Source organism: Podarcis erhardii (genome assembly GCF_964252035.2).
Source record: "Podarcis erhardii genome assembly, chromosome: 10".
In the NCBI taxonomy this organism is placed as follows: domain Eukaryota; kingdom Metazoa; phylum Chordata; class Lepidosauria; order Squamata; family Lacertidae; genus Podarcis; species Podarcis erhardii.
The window spans coordinates 69,409,441-69,426,804 of NC_138500.1; the positions used below are offsets into that span (position 1 = coordinate 69,409,441).

The 17,364-nt window shown below is 46.6% G+C and overlaps 2 long non-coding RNA genes across 2 annotated transcripts; one reads left to right on the top strand and one right to left on the bottom strand.

Moving 5' to 3' along the window:
* Nucleotides 1–6,691: 6,691 nt before the first annotated feature.
* Nucleotides 6,692–9,198, top strand: LOC309350697. Its single transcript, XR_014160502.1, has 2 exons — nucleotides 6,692–7,344; nucleotides 7,700–9,198. It is a non-coding gene; the product is annotated as an uncharacterized lncRNA (long non-coding RNA).
* A 523-nt stretch (nucleotides 9,199–9,721) lies between these two features.
* LOC309351289 lies at nucleotides 9,722–13,019 on the bottom strand. The gene is made up of 2 exons (XR_014160788.1): nucleotides 11,679–13,019; nucleotides 9,722–10,334 (listed from the first exon to the last, which is right to left on the bottom strand). It is a non-coding gene; the product is annotated as an uncharacterized lncRNA (long non-coding RNA).
* Nucleotides 13,020–17,364: the final 4,345 nt, after the last annotated feature.

Sequence of the window (17,364 nt, forward strand, 5' to 3'; positions counted from 1 at the left end):
TACCACAGTTACCTTATTTGGCCCATTCCACATCCTCTCTCCCATCCACAAAGCACAATCATGTTGTCAGAAAGAGGATTCCATACACCCTTCAGTAACATCAAATGCCACAGTTTGCCGGATTATGTGTGGTACAGTTTATGCCAATGTAATGACCTCAGGCTCCAGCAGCAGCTTTCTTCATGACGTACACACCATACATTTAACGCACATTTAAAGCACAAAGGCTCCCCCACAAAAGAATCCTGAGATTTGTTAAAGGTGCCCGGTCTTCAACATATTTATCAATGACTTGGATGATGGACTCAAGGGCATCCTGGTCAAATTTGCAGATGACACCAAACTGGGAGGGGTGGCTAACACCCCAGAGGACAGGATCACACTTCAAAACGACCTTGACAGATTAGAGAACTGGGCCAAAACAAACAAGATGAATTTTAACAGGGAAAATGTAAAGTATTGCACTTGGGCAAAAAAAATAATGAGAGGCACAAATACAAGATGGGTGACACCTGGCTTGAGAGCAGTACATGTGAAAAGGATCTAGGAGTCTTGGTTGACCACAAACTTGACATGAGCCAACAGTGTGACGCGGCAGCTAAAAAAGCCAATGCAATTCTGGGCTGCATCAATAGGAGTATAGCATCTAGATCAAGGGAAGTAATAGTGCCACTGTATTCTGCTCTGGTCAGACCTCACCTGGAGTACTGTGTCCAGTTCTGGGCACCACAGTTCAAGAAGGACACTGACAAACTGGAACGTGTCCAGAGGAGGGCAACCAAAATGGTCAAAGGCCTGGAAACGATGCCTTATGAGGAACGGCTAAGGGAGCTGGGCATGTTTAGCCTGGAGAAGAGGAGGTTAAGGGGTGATATGATAACCATGTTCAAATCTATAAAAGGATGTCAGATAGAGGAGGGAGAAAGGTTGTTTTCTGCTGCTCCTGAGAAGCGGACACGGAGCAATGGTTCCAAACTACAAGAAAGAAGATTCCACCTAAACATTAGGAAGAACTTCCTGACAGTAAGAGATGTTCAACAGTGGAATTTGCTGCCAAGGAGTGTGGTGGAGTCTCCTTCTTTGGAGGTCTTTAAGCAGAGGCTTGACAACCATATGTCAGGAGTGCTCTGATGGTGTTTCCTGCTTGGCAGGGAGTTGGACTCGATGGCCCTTGTGGTCTCTTCCAACTCTATGATTCTATGATTCTATGAATTGCAGTTTTGTGAAGGGTAAGGTACAGCCCCCATGGTTCTTTGGGGGAATCCATGTGTTCTAAATGTGCTTTCAATGTGTGGTGTGGATGGGAATCAGCCAGTGACTGCAGAGTCACTAGCTAAAGAGTCAGACCAGGTTCCTGACACTAAGCCTGACGCGGGGAGTGTCACTAAACCCAAGGCTGGCAGGCAGGACCCCTCTGGACCAGATCCAACTGCACCGAAAGTCTAAAGTAATATAAAACAAAACGTGAATTTGTCAGTGCAGCCCATCAGGAAGTATCAACACTGAAATCCATGATGTTCATAGCAGCCAGAAAGTTTTGTATTTCTTTTGTGCTTGCATAAGCAATAAAACAGTGCCAATCTGCCACAAAAGAATCTTTTTATTTTGTTACTTTAGCCAGATGTAAATTATTTTTTCACCAAAACGAGTTGCCAATCCATCTTATGCCACTTAATTAACACGGCGTCCTCTAGGTCCTTCCAATATTGAGCAACAACGAGCCAGCAGTTGCAAGAATAATAAGTTTGAAATTGCAACCCCCGTTGTTGTTTTGAAAATCCTGGCCAGTTCCTGAGAGTTCAACAGCTGCTGTCCAGTCATTTGGGTAAATTTTGCAAAGACCATATTCCAAAATGGCAAGACTTTTTTGACAAGTCCACCATATATGCTGGAATGACCCCAGTGCCTAAATTATTTTCCGCTCTCCTACCCCACTCCTGGCTTTGGATGCTGCCCTGCCCTGCGAGTCAGCTGGCTCGTGGAGAAGCACAGGCGCCAAAAGACAGGCGAGTCAGTTGGCAGCTCCTCCCTCTCTTCCCTCCTTACTCCCTTCCTCCTCCCATGCAAAGGCCTGGAAACGATGCCTTATGAGGAACGGCTAAGGGAGCTGGGCATGTTTATCCTGGAGAAGAGGAGGTTAAGTGGTGATATGATAGCCATGTTCAAATATATAAAAGGATGTCACATAGAGGAGGGAGAAAGGTTGTTTTCTGCTGCTCCAGAGAAGCGGACACGGAGCAATGGATCCAAACTACAAGAAAGAAGATTCCACCTAAACATTAGGAAGAACTTCCTGACAGTAAGAGCTGTTCGACAGTGGAATTTGCTGCCAAGGAGTGTGGTGGAGTCTCCTTCTTTGGAGGTCTTTAAGCAGAGGCTTGACAACCATATGTCAGGAGTGCTCTGATGGTGTTTCCTGCTTGGCAGGGGGTTGGACTCGATGGCCCTTGTGGTCTCTTCCAACTGTATGACTGTATGACTGTATGATTGTATGATTGTATGATTGTATGATTGTATGATTGTATGATTGTATGATTCTATACCTCAAGCCACCAAGTCAATGACAGCAGGAGACAGGCATTGACAAGTCCGCCACCTTGGCTCCAGCGGGGAAATGCGCACAAATGTGCACAAGGGCTCCTCTTAAGGAGGGTTCCCATTATAAGCACAAGTGCTGGTGCCTTCCCCCTGCTCTGCAGCGCTGACTCAGAGGGAAAGCAGACCATATTAACTATTGCCCTTCTTTTTTCTTCCCTTCCCTTCATAGGAATCTATCTTCTCCAGAATCCATTGACCTATCTACCGCAGCATTGAGGAGTATTAATCGTGGCCACAGTGATCCATGCGACGGTCACCTCCAGGCTTGACTACTGTAATTCGCTCTACGCGGGGCTGCCCTTGAAGCTGTCCCAGAAACTCCAGAGGGTGCAGAATGCTGCAGCGAGGCTCCTCACGGGGTCTCTGCCATGGGAGCATATTCACTCAGTGCTTTTCCAGCTGCACTGGCTCCCGGTGGAGTACAGGGTCAGATTTAAGGTGCTGCTTTTGACCTTTAAAGCCCTTCACGGCCTAGGACCCTCGTACCTATGGGACCGCCTCTCCCGGTATGCCCCACGGAGAGCCTCAAGGTCCATAAATAGCAACACCCTAGAGGTCCCGGGCCCTAAGGAAATTCAATTAGCTTCAACCAGAGCCAGGGCCTTTTCAACACTGGCTCCGGCCTGGGGGAACGCTCTGTCTCATGAGACCAGGGCCCTGCAGGATCTGATTTCTTTCTGCAGGGCCTGTTCCGCCTGGCCTTTGGCTTGGAGCCAATTTGATTCCCTCCCCCTCTTTCTTGGCCTTGGCTGGGGAGAGCGAGGTATAAATAAAAATTATTATTATTATTATTATTATTATTATTATTATTATTAGAGAGGCTCTGTGCTGGCCATTGAGGAGTGGCTTGTTCCACCTGCCTCGCCCCACCCAGCGCTAGGAGCCTTCATGAGGGCGCTCCTGAAAGGGATACTCTGACTTAAACCTTTGTATATGATAAATGAGCTGTTCCTTCTTCATTGTTATGTTTCCGTGTTGGGTTGCAGCAATATTATATGTCTTGTGTACGGTTTGGAGTTTTGTGTGTGTGCGTGAACCGCTTTTGAGGGCAGATGGACTTGCGGGAAAGGTGGGATATGAACAAAAAACCCAAAGGCAAAACCGAAACCAGTCTTCCTGCCAAAATACTCTCTCCTACACAAGTGTATAAAAGTCAGTCAATGTTTATTACGGCAAGCAGCCTGCATACGTTGAAAGGCTTGGTTTATCTGACTGCCTCTTTGAGGCCCTTTGGGCTCTATATTGTATTCAGGGCAGGACAGACTATGTTGCTTTGTCAGGTGACAATCACACAATCACAAACACACCAACAAGCTTTGTGCTCCCTCAATACCTCAATCTCAGTTGTGGGATTCCCTCCCCACAGAGGTATACTCTGCATTTTCACTATACAGTACTACTTTGGTTCTCAAACTTAATCCGTTCCGGAAGTCCATTCTAAAACCGAAGCGTTCCAAAACGAAGGCGCGCTTCCCCGTAGAAAGTAATGCAAAATGGATTAATCCATTCCAGACTTTTAAAAACAATCCCTAAAACAGTAATTTAACATGAATTTTACTATCTTACTAGACCATTGATCCATAACATGAAAGCAAGAATCAATGTGCTGTGCTGTAAAATAAATAAGACTGTATTGTAGATGATAAAAATTAAAATTATTTTTTTTTCTTACCTGCACTGATGATAGTCATTGTTTGAATGGGGGGCTTTTATCAATTTCCTCAGTCAATCAATCAGAAGCTGAACTGGGATCCACACAGTCACAAAAACAAATTAACCCAAAAAGCCTCAAAACAAAAAACGCAAAATAAATAGCAAAAACAAAAGCACCAGATATAAGCTCCAAATATCACCTCAGAACACTGCAATCGGAAATGGAAGGCTTGAATTACAATGGGGGGGGGCACAATTTAGCAGCACAACAAGAAACACAGGGGGACTCAACATGGAGCAGGTTATGTACTGAAGTTCTCACCCTGGGCCAGCAGGGGATACTGTAGATAGTTATGCAAATGAAGGATCGAAAGTGACGTTCAGTGATTGGATAGTTTTAGAAAGTCGCTACAGTAACGTTGTACTGGAGCTCTATATAAGCAGGTTGACTGAGCCCTTGAGTTCAGTTCTGTTCTGGCCTCTGAATAAACAAGAGCTGTTTGAAGAATCGCTGTGTCGTCTGATATGTTCACCCACAACTTAACAGAGCACTTTCGGCTTCAGGGGAAAAAGTTCAAAAACTGTGTTACCAGAAAAATCCGAGGGCTCCCTTCAGTGGCGTAGCGTGGGTTGTCAGCATCCGGGGCAAGGCAAGTAATTTGCGCCCCCTAATGCGTGGATTTGCGCCCCCTAACCCTAACCCCCAGATGTTGCACCCGGTGCAGCCGGCCCCCTCTGCACCCCCCATGCTACGCCACTGGCTCCCTTGGACAAAAACAAAGACACCAACCAGGATAACTTGGAGCAAAACAGCAGCCTGTAGGCTTGGCCTTTATTGAACTGTTGCAACAGGGTGCTCCCCTCACTTGCAGGAGAGAGGAAGGACACAGAAAAAAAGTGTGCAAGGCCTTATAAAGACTTTTGAAATTCCACCCTGTAGACCAAGACCACCCCCCAGAAACATCATACATACATCACAGAAGGGAGGGGTTGAGGGAGGAGTTGTGGTGGTAACCTGAGTGTCCTGTCACCTGGCTGGACCCCCCTTTCCCCCTCCCCATGAGTACTTTCCAGGTGACAGAGGGGAGTTTGCAGTTTCTTGCCCCCAGAGGGAAGAGCTGATTATTGTCCTTTGTTCCAGTCTGTGGTGAATCCACTCCCATATGCAAGTTCTTTGTGATCTTGATGGTCTTCTGTCTGGGACCATCAGGGTTGGCATAGCAACTGGGCAGGGCTCCTGTGGATGTGCTGGTATGCTCAAGGGATTATGGCTGCCCTGTATCAAACCTTCCCCATTTTGTAGTTCTTCCTTCATGGAGTAAAATAAAGGTGGAACAGTGCAAATCCGATGTATGGTTGATTTTCTATGAATTTATAACAGAAGCGTAGTGTATGTAGTGTGTGTGTGTGTGTGTGTGTGTGTGTGTGTGTGTGTGTGTGTGTGAAGTTTGTACAAACTGAATGATTGGGGGGGGGTTTCCTGCTACAACTGGAACACCTACTTCTGGTTTTGCAGCGTTCGGGTTCCAAGTTGTTCATGAACAAAGCTGTTCAAAAACCGAGGTCCCAGTGTACATCTCCGCCCCCTCTCAAATTCCCAAATGTTCCTCATAAATTCCATTTTTAAAAAATAGAATCAACTTCCCATTCCATTTCCCGTGATGTTTTTCTTATCCCCTCCCCCTAGTAAGAAAATTAGTAAGTCTCCAGCCTCTCCCATTCCATCTGCTGACCTGAGTGAAAGTCCAGGAGCCCTCTTAATTGCATGTTGTTGTTTGTTATGTTGCTTATTTGTCTTCTGTCTTTCAAATGAATTTTTACTAGGGTGGTTTTATAACACACACACACTCTATCTCTCCTACCAATGGGACAAAATCACACATTTGTCACCAGACATGAAGTCTGTGGGCTGAGCGGTCTTTGCAACAGGTCTTCCAGTGGTTATTATATTATGATCCCCTCCTTCATGAGAACCCCGCAAAGCCCACAGGTCTCAGGGCTTCTAACAATACAAAGAACAATACTTCTAACAATACAAAGAAGTAAAATATAAAAATTAACCCCACTAGAAAATATTAAAAATTATACCCACACATATAACAGCCCTGAGAGATGCTCAAGTTGGTGAAGTAAGAGACTCTTAATCTCGGGGAAGTGGGTTCAAGGCCCACCAAGGGTGAAAGGACTACAAATCTGTGAATCTGTGATTTCAAAAATCACACCCTCTAGAAGATGACAAGAAGTGACCACAAGCCAATTCCCATCAAGCACCCCACCCCCCATTCCCCCAGGTACAGCAGTATTGTCGCCATTAAAACCATGAACTAACAAACAAAAAGATTGTGAACTATTAATTTAGCAGAGTCATAAATTTTCAGATTAGGAAGGAAGATGGAATAGAATAATTATATATGCTTACTGTTAATGTGATAATGGAATCAGTCCTAAATGTTTTGCTGAGCAAGAATTTCTGATATGACTGAGACATTCTGTTTCAAACCATTATCATTTTTTCCTAAAAGCTTTGAAACTTGTATTTCTGCCTTGGAGACATTCCAGAAAGAGAGATTTAGCTTAGTAAAACAGAATGAGGCATCTTGCCAGAGCTTCTGTTAGGAAAAAATATACTGCAATTCCAGATGCTGTGTTCATCAAGGTTGTGTGACTAGTGTTGGCACCTATTGGCTAGCACCTGTAATATCAATAGTTATGAGGAGTGTTCACATAACTCCCCACCCCACCATTTTGTGCTCTTTTTACATAGGTGCAATTATTATTATTTAGTTTTAAGATTAGGCCATGTGCGCCCTTAAGAGTGGGAATACTCATTTTGCCCTTTAGACAAACAAAACATGGCAAAGCTCTTTTCTCTCTCTCAATAATTTTTTATTACATATTTTGTTTTACATTTTAGAATATTCATTTAAACAACCTTAAAATATCAATGACGTCCCATCTTCTCTTGCCATGGTTCATTTTGCATAACATAAATCCCTGCATATTTTATATACGGTAAACTAAACCATTCAGTATTCCATTATTACATCCATCAAAACTTATTTACACCGTTGAATTCATCCTAATGCTGCCCATGTTTTCAAATACAGTGGTGCCCCGCAAAGACGAATGCCTCGCAAGATGGAAAACTCGCTAGACGAAAGGGTTTTCCGTTTTGGAGGTGCTTTGCAAAACGAATTTCCTATGGGCTTGCTTCGCAAGACGAAAATGTCTTGCGAGTTCCTGCGGTTTTTTTTCCTTTCTCCCCCCTTTTTCTAAGCCGCTAAGCCGCTAAGCCGCTTATCTGATAAGCCGCTTATCCGCTAAGCCGCTAAAAACCGCTAAACCGCTAATAGTCCTAATCCGCTAAGACGTCAATGGGCTTGCTTCGCAAGACGAAAAAACCGCTAGATGAAGAGACTCACGGAACGGATTCTTTTCGTCTTGCGAGGCACCACTGTATACACAGTTTTCCTCCATATATTCAATAAACATTTCCCAGTCTTCTTTAAACATATGTTCTTTTTGTTCTCTTATTCTATTTGTTAGGTCCACAAGCTGCGCATATTCCATCAGTTTAAGTTGCCATTTTCTTTCTTTAGTTGGCACTTCACTCATTTTCCATTTTTGGGCTAACGAAACACAAGCCACAGTAGTGGCATACAAAAATAAACTTTTCTGACACCTGGGAATTTCTGCCTGAATTATCCCCAACAAGGAGGACTCTGGTTTTTTAAAGTACTTAAAATTTTTTTTTACAATTCATTATGAATTATTTCCCAATACTCTTTTACCCTTTTACAGGTCTACCACAAAAAAATGACAAAACTCAACAAGTCGACCCGCAACACCTCAATAAAGTCCTTGCCTATTCCATGGCTTTCCCTTGAGTTTCTATGGCTGTCTTCTACATGCTAGTGGTCACTGTGGGAGCACATATGGCTTTGCCAATGGACTGGGTTTGTGCGAAGGCACAATTTGTGTGAACCAACACTTATTAAGCCGCTGACATTGGGGCTTGTGGGTTTCTGACAGGCACCTGGTTGGCCACTGTGAGAACAGAATGGTGGACCAGAGGAGCCATTATTAGGTTCTTATAAACAGGAACATCTGTGTGTATAAAAGGATCCACACAATTTCAAATAAATGGGGCTTCGGAGCAGTTGAGCAGATCCACACTGTACAAGAACATTCAACACAGCCAACTTCCCCAAAGAATTATGGGAACTGTAGTTTGTTAAGCATGCTGCATACTGTAACTCTGTGGGGGGTGGGACTACATTTCCTAGGATTATTCTGTTTTGGGGGGGGAGGGTCATCTGCTTTACATGTGTGGTGTGCACAAGCATGAGGTCACAAATGCACCAGCAACCTCACTAGCTACTCTGACTGCGCCTGGGTGCCTTCATTTGACAGCTAGCTTATCAGACTTTTTTCAATGAATCTGGGGACACTTTTTAAAAAACATTCTTTTTTTAATCTTTGTTTCCCCTCCTTCTCCTGCAGGAACTTGCTGGCCTCCCTGCCATTGGCAGCCCCCGACCTAACGAAAGAGACCAGTGCCGACCTCCTCCGCTTCTCTCCCCCCGCCATGACACCCGCCCTGGATCCGCTCCCTCCCATCCGTCCTCCCTACCTTGGTGACCCTCCTCTACCCCAGTATCCTGCACCTGCCCTCTGCAGGCTCCCTGCACTGCCCGAAGACCCCGTTTTTCGGGCTTCTTCGAGGCCCGGCAGTCCATGCTAAAAAACAGCAGCCCAGGATTATTATTATTTTTGGGGGGGGGATCATCTGCTTTACATGTGTGGTGTGCATAAGCATGAGGTCACAAACGCATCAGCAACCTCACTAGCTACTCTGACTGCTCCTGAGTGTTTTCATTTGACAGCTTGCTGTTTGTAGTGATGGTAAGGCTATCAGATTTTTTTTCAATGAATCCGGGGACACTTTTTTTAAAAAAAATTCTTTTAAAATCTTTGTTTCCCCTCCTTCTCCTGCAGGCACTTGCTGGCTCCTGCAAATCCTCTGGCCTCCCTGCCCTTGGCGTCTCCCCTGGGGCCACCTGACCTGTGCCGGTTGATCTGAACTTGTTGGGATGGCAAGGCAGAGGGGGCTACAAGGAGTAATACATTGAATAAAAATAAGGACTGGCATATGCCTCCTGCTTCCTGACTGTTCAAAGCACTTCATATACATACTCAGTCATGTATGTGAGAGGCCTCCAGATTCACACCAAGACACTGGCCCTCTAGCAAACTTTGTGCTTTTGTAAGAATATCCATCTACCAGATAATTCCTTTAGTGAATTTGCACTAATGCAAATTCACAAATATAAGTAAGAGGGCATCAACAAGTCTCACAGTAACAACCGTGACCAAACAAAGTGTCTATGCACCTGTATGCCAGCAGAGGGCAATGTTGAAGTGATTATGTTGTCATTCTCATTATTTAAAAGAAATCATAAACTGCCAAGCAAAGGCTGAACCACGACAGTGTTTGAGGCCTGTAGATCAGGGGTCGGCAACGTGCGGCCCACGAAGACCGTTTGACCAGCCCACGAGCCGCCCCTGCACCAGTTGTGGCCCGTCAGGCTGCCGTCCTCGATGCAGAGCGCCAGCAGGATGGAGCAGATTGTGGACGAGCCCTTCCGGACAGTGGTGGCGTTCCCACTGGGCACCAGCATGAAGGAGCTGTAGGCGCAGCTGATGGAGATGACGCCGATCGAGGCGTGCAGGAGCGTGCGCTGGCAGGCCTCCAGCAGCCCGAAGGATGGGGCCTTCTGGCAGCGCAGGCAGCCGGCAAAGGATGCTGCAGAAGAGGAGGATCTCCAATGAAGCGAAGCCCGAGGCCTGCTTGGCCATGCGTGTGAAAGGCGCCACAAAGCCATTCCGGCACAACGCCCCCCAGCAGCGCCACCAGCAGGCCCTTCATGCTCTCAGATAGGAGGGAGCGGTTCCAGGACGGGCGTCATGGCGGAAGAGAGAAGCGCAGGAGGTCGGCCACGGTCTCTGCCGCTACATCAGGGCCCCCCGGGGGAGATGCCAAGGGCAGGGAGGCCAGAGGATTGCCAGGAGCCAGCAAGTACCTGCAGGGCAGGGAGGGAAACAAAGGGGAGTTGCAAGTGAGGCCGGCTGTCTCTGTTCGAGTGGCATACCTCTGCCGCCAGCTTTTATCCACCAGCTCGGTTTCTAAACAAGCCCACCTTGGGGGAGTGTTGTGAGGAGTGAAATAAGCTGCAAATAAGGAGAGGCTGTAGGGACACGGGTGGCGCTGTGGGTTAAACCACAGAGCCTAGGACTTGCCGATCAGAAGGTCGGCGGTTTGAATCCCCGCGACAGGGTGAGCTCCCGTTGCTCGGTCCCTGCTCCTGACAACCTAGAAGTTTGAAAGCACATGAAAGTGCAAGTAGATAAATAGGTACGGCTCCGGCGGGAAGGTAAACGGCGTTTCTGTGCGCTGCTCTGGTTCGCCAGAAGCGGTTTAGTCATGTTAGCCACATGACCCAGAAGCTGTACGCCGGCTCCCTCGGCCAATAAAGCGAGATGAGCGCCGCAACCCCAGAGTCGGCCACGACTGGACCTAATGGTCAGGGGTCCCTTTAAGGAGAGGCTGGGGCTGTTTTAAGTGAAAACTCACATTTCCCAAGCATCAATTTATGGTTTTATGCCAGATTCCCCAATTGTTGTCTGATGAATCTCCAAACCTGCCTGATTGTCTACTCAGATGGGCAGTGAGTCTCAGAAATGGAGTCTTAGATAACCAAGCAGTGGCGTAGCCACAGGGACGGTTGCCCTGGGTGCAAATATCTTAGGGGCACAACATTTCCAAAGGAAAAAAAATAATAAATAGTAATAATAAATAAAAAATAGCATGCCCCCCCTGAAAATCTCCCAGTGTTTGTGTGGGCAGAATGAGGAGTGGCTTTGGGCAACAGTCGGGTGCGAGGATAGATACCCGCTCCCGAACATTCCCTCCTCCTGTTCTCCGCTGTGCTGAATGCTCACAGGTGCTGCGGCTGCCAGTTGTGTAGGTTGCAGAGCTATTGGCCCTTTGTTGCAGCCTATTTATTGGCAGGCAGTGCTGAGGATCCTTGCCCCGGGCCCTGGCAACCCACGCTATGCTACTGTGTGTGAAATTAAGATTATTTATGTAGTAAGTAGAGTTGAGAGGACTGTTTTCAAATGTTAAGAGCATTAGAACAGGCTTCTGGATCGAGCCAATGACCCATTCAGTCCAGCATCCTCTTCCCACAGTGGCTATCCTGTAGGAAACACACACGAGTCATCTAGTCCAACCTCCTGCAACATTGTGAGGTAGGTTAGACTGAGAGACAGGGACAGGTCCCCGAGGTCGAGCTTCACGGCCAAGTGGGGCTCGAACCCTGGTCTCCCAAGCCACAATCTGACACTCTAACCATTATACCACATACCCAGCGATTCTCTTCGAAGTCTACCTTTCCTTTCTTGAGCTCAACCATCTGCCTAATATTCCTGGGGCGGGTGGAGGGAGCAGTTAGCCAAGGGCATCCCGTGATCTTGCATGGGGCAGGGATTTTCTCAAACAGAAAGCTGCCCGAATCAGACCACAGTGGTCCATCCAACTCAATGTTGGCCCCGCTGAGCAGCAAGATTTCAGACGGGTCTCTCCCCCAGCCCTAACTTGAGATAGTGTTGGAGTCTGACCCCGGGGTCTTCTGCATTCAATGCAGGTATATCCCTGAATCGGGGCCCTTCCTCCATGTTCCCTAGGTTCAGGGTCAGGAGGGAGGGTGACTAGAAGCCACCCTTTCTCTGCTCCTGCAGTGTCTGTTATCAGGGTGTCTGGGTTCTATGCCTTGGTTCTAGAAGGGTGGGAATCTAGCAGTCTACGTGTCACAAAGCAGAGGTGGGAAGGAGAGGCAGCATTTATGAAGTCCTCTCCCCCCCCCCCCCCGTGACTCAGGGAGCAGGGATGGAGAAGAGGAAAGCGCGGTTCACAACCCTAGCAGCAATGCAAGCCTCAAACACTGTGGTGCTTCAGCCTTTGCTTGGCAGTTTATGATTTCGTTTAGATCAGGGGTCGGTAATGTGCGGCCCACGAAGACCGTTTTACCAGCCCACGAGCCGCCCCTGAACAAGTCATGGCCCGTCAGGCTGCTGTTTAGCAGCGTGCGCTGGCAGGCCTCGAGCAGCCTGAAGGATGGGGCCTTCTGGCAGTGCAGGTGCAGGATGCTGGGGAAGAGGAGAGTCCCCGATGAAGGGAGGACAGAGACCCCGTAGCCTATGCGGCTGAAAGGTGCCACGGAGCCGGCCGGCACAGCGCCCCCCAGCAGCGCCACCAGCAGCCCTTCTTGCCCTCGGATAGGAGGGAGCAGTTCCAGGGCAGGCGTCATAATCACTTCAACATTGCCCTCTGCTGGCATATATAAAAAACTGTATAAATTCTTCCATACAGGATTGCCTTGAGCAACAGCTCATCATAGAAGAAGTTGACTGCCTTAAACCAAGTATAGATAGCCCTCTATTGCCTCTACATGGCATAAGAGACCAATGGAACCATGGAACTGTGTGAAGCAAATATACCACCTTTTCTAAACCGCCTCCCCATTCTCATGTTTTGATTTAATCACCAAGAGAGCTAGAAACTTGTTCTATTTATATACAACAAAGGATCCCGGAAACAGCCGCCGCTTTCTAAGCTAGAAAAGGTGTTATGACACAGCAAACATGCCTATGTAGTGTTCTAGATTCTGTGTTTACTAATAAAGACATATTTCCATCCGTTCCTCTCATTGTGGGTTTTTTTAAAACTGGTTGACAATTTTTGTGTTTTTAAATGCAGCTAGTTTAACTGGAGGTGGAGAGATCAGCAATCTAATTTCCTTCACACACTCTCTCTCTCTTTCACACACACACACACACACACACATTTTTTTTATCACTGTTTAGCTGAGCAGAGAAAAACAGATGGCAACCTGCTATTACTAATGATATTTTTAAGAGTCTCCAACCTTTGTCTTGTCACTTCATATTATAATTTTCACAGCAACTTCAAAATCCCAACTCACAGTAATTTGCTCCCATTTTGGTATCAGCTGTTAAATCCATTTGGCACCTGGATTATAAATTTGAGGATGCACTGACTGTGCTGAGAATAAAACCCCCCTGGTTTATGAATTGGCATTAGTACATTGCCAAATGAGAGGGGGGGGGGGGAATGTTATTTCTGTGCATGAACCGAATTGGTTTCTTTCTTCAGTTAGGAATTCTTGATCTAAACCTTCCTTAATCATATATAATATAACTCCAAAACAATGTTTGACAATCTTTTCTGTGTTTCATACGGAATTTATGTTCAAGAAATGCAGTTAGGAAACATTTTGGGTGGCTGTGCAACTAAGGCCACAGGAACAAATAGACTCCGGCAAACCATTTGCTCTAAGAATATCTATCTATAGCTGCGCTGGCAGAAGGATCACTTCAGCTAGACATTGAATTCTACCTATTTTCCTTTCTACAACAAAATGAGGCTTGCTTCCCAGTAAATACATTTAGCACCACCGGGACAACCAAAGCAAACTCCAGCTTATTCTTATAGTGATGATTTAAGTAAGCTGAAAGTGTGAATCTGCTTTTTTAAAAAAATTCAGAAGCTGTATACAAAAGATTCCAGCATTGGGGTCCTTCCCTGCATCTTTCCCACCCTCTCAGAGGTAGGGGGAAAGAAGACACACACCTCCTTGGCCCTTGGGTGTCTGTGTTCAAAGGGTTAGGCATTTCCCTAAACCCGCTTTCTGCATCCATGATGGAGACAAGCAGGTGGACCAATAGCTGTCCTGGTCACGTATCTCGAGTCCCTTGGCCTTTCCTTATAAAAGGTAACTGGCCAACTTGGGGCGGGGATGTGCTTTGAATGTGTGTCAAAGGTACAATGTGTACACAATCAAGGAAGTGTGAAACAAGGCAAATCCTCAAGCAGGGATGTGCTCTGGAAAAAGTTCTTAGGGACAAAGAGAGAGGCTAGGGAAGCCACTTTTGTCCCCTGGGCCTGAGGTTCCCCACCCCTGCAGTAACTTCTGTTTGCGTCCAATTGATCAGAGGGTGCACAAAATTCCCCTGTTGCCACGATACCAAAGTACTACGGTAGACATAGAAACTCAGCTGGGCTGGTAGTGGCCGCTGAGCCTTTGTGTACCATAGGTCCGTAGGGATGGGAGGACATTTTTCAAAAGTTGCATGATGATTCCTCCTTCACCGTTTTTGGAGCATTTGCTCCTTCTTTTGTTATTTCCTAGCAGTCTGTTCTGTTGTTTTTCAATGGTGTCCTCATCTAATCTTGTGCTGCCAACAGTACCAAGGTCCTTCCCCTTCTCCTGCCCATGTCTCTGTATTCTATCCAATCAAGGAAGAGTTCAAGGACGCATTGCAGCTAGGTGGGGACACTCAAGGGCTGCATACACAGTATACTTGGAAAGCAGATTGGAAGCACATTCTTTCCCTCAAAGAATTCTGGGCACCGCACAGAGTTACGACTCCCAGCAACCCTTTAGAAATTCTGATGCCCATAATTCTTTAGGGGGGAAATGTTCTTTGAGTGTGCTCTAAAGCCATAGTGTGTACACAGACTAAACACACACACACATCACAGTCATGCCACACACAGTTTGAACTAAGCTTAACAGGAATGTCTTAGCCTGCTGACAGTTTCGGTGCAGAATGTGGATCTCTACGGACAATATGCCATTACAAGTTGAAAAGTTAGAGCAGGAACATTTGGAATATGGGAGAGTGGTGGCTGGTAAGACAGAAGGCAAGGAGACCAACAGCTAGAGGAATAACAAATTCCACTTTGGTCGCCATCCTGCCTATGTGTTCTGTTCAGAAAAGGCAAACTTTAGTGTAAGGAGGAAAAAGAAGACAGCGAGCTCCATCCCCTTGGCTGGTAGATAAAGAGGAGGATGGGAATGGCAAGACTGAGAGGCAGGTTGGTGGCAGAGCCATAGCTAGGTGATCTTGCGCCCCTGGCAGAACCATCCGGATTGCGCCCCCTAGCCACGAACAAATTACCATATTTTTTGCTCTATAAGACTCACTTTTTCCCTCCTAGAAAGTAAGGGGAAATGTGTGTGCGTCTTATGGAGCGAATGCAGGCAGCGCAGCTATCCCAGAAGCCAGAACAGCAAGAGGGATTGCTGCTTTCGCTGTGCAGCGATCCCTCTTGCTGTTCTGGCTTCTGAGATTCAGAATATTTTTTTTTCTTGTTTTCCTCCTCCAAAAACTAGATGCGTCTTGTGGTCTGGTGCGTCTTATAGAGCAAAAAATACGGTAGCTCTTCTTTCTGCCTCTCCTCCAACACACACACCCCCGGCACCCATTCAACTCCTCACACACTTCACCTTGTAATAAATTCTTTTTTTAATGAATTCTGATAAAGGAGGACACCAAGATGGGGAAGGCTGACCTAGATAACGGTACAGTGATACCTCGGGTTAAAAAAACTTTGGGTTACAGACTAACCCAGAAGTAGTACCTCAGGTTAATAACTTTACCTCAGGATGAAAACAGAAATCGTGGGGTGGCAGCGCTGCGGCAGCGGGAGGCCCCATTAGCTAAAGTGGTACCTCAGGTTAAGAACAGTTTGAGGTTAAGAACGGATCTCCTGAACGAATTAAGTTCGTAACCAGAGGTACCACAGTATATAGAAGTCTCCGCAATTACGTGCGGGTTACGTTCCAGGCCCCTACCTGCATAAGTGAAATCACATAAAGTGGGGAGCACCCCACTTTAATAGGGAGAAGGGCCTAGGAGCCAAGGTTTCTTCATCCCCCCTAAAATATTTGAGGAGGTTCCCCCCCCCCCCGTTAATGGGCATTGCCATTCAAATAGTGTCTGAGAGCAGCCACCGCCCTTCCCCACCTTGCCTGGGCTGTGGGCAGGGAGCGCTGGCTGGACAGGGAGTGCTGGCTGGAGGGTCTCGGCAGCCGATTTTATGCCCCCCCCCGTTGGCATCAGCTGAAAGGCATACTGACACTGTGTGGTCAGGGAGCTGCAGGGGTTGTAGCAAAGAACGACCATAACAAACACTTGTAGGGTTGGAGCACCCTATAGGGATGTGTTAATCAGTTTGGGACTTCTTAGTTAAGAAGAAAATGATAACTGCTCTCTGTCTTGTCACCAGAGCATTGTGGACTATTTATATTGTTGCATGCCACCCCAACCTCTGAGTGGTGCAAAGTTCCAGGGGTGCTTACCCAGGATTCATGTTTCCTTTTGGAAGTGAGGCACAGTGGAGATGGTGGCGTCTTTTATGATATACACAAGTTTAGCCTGGGATGGAGGGGCTCATAACATAAATCACCCATAGCCACAGCCTCGGATTCAAGCAGAGATCTGGCATGGCTCTCTCTCTCTCTCTGCTTATCACTTTGCATCTAAATCACAGACATAGCTGCAAAATTCTGCCCTAAATTCTGGCTTTGTCCTTCTCACTCTCTGGGAGATGAGAGAAGGGCCCCACCCATTTGCACCTTAATCCCCCTTGATGACTCAACCCCAAGATTATCACTTTATGATTAAACTAGCCTGGCTTAATACAAGGGATGTACTGATATGCAGATTCCTTTTTTCTAGATGGATCCACCCATCCATTGACTTGAAAAAGGAAGCCCTCTCACCCAGAAGATTGAGAAGGTGTGGTGGCTGTAATGCTGTTGACCCCACCTACTTCTTTAATGGATGGTGTGTGGCTCATCCAGCAAAAGAGGGGACTTGCACAGGAGCTGAAACTGAGTAATAGCAAGGTAAAGGCTAGAGACTCCCTTTGACAGTTTCACGCAAGGACAAGTCTGATCTCATTTAGAGCTCTAAAGCAAAGCATGGAGACGCGTTGCAATAATTCCAGGTCCCTTGGGAGTTTCTCTTTTCAGGCTGAGCAACAGAATATGTTCTTGGCATGAAGACTCAGAGTTTGGAATTGTGCTGCTCATAATCAATCCTAAAAAATAAAATTCTTTAAAGTGGTGGGGGTATCCAAAATGAACCCCAAAACAAAAGAGATGGTTTCTCAAGCTGCTGACAAAATGAGGATTTTAAAGCAGCCTGATGCATTGCAGCCAGTTATAATTTAAAGGCCTTCTT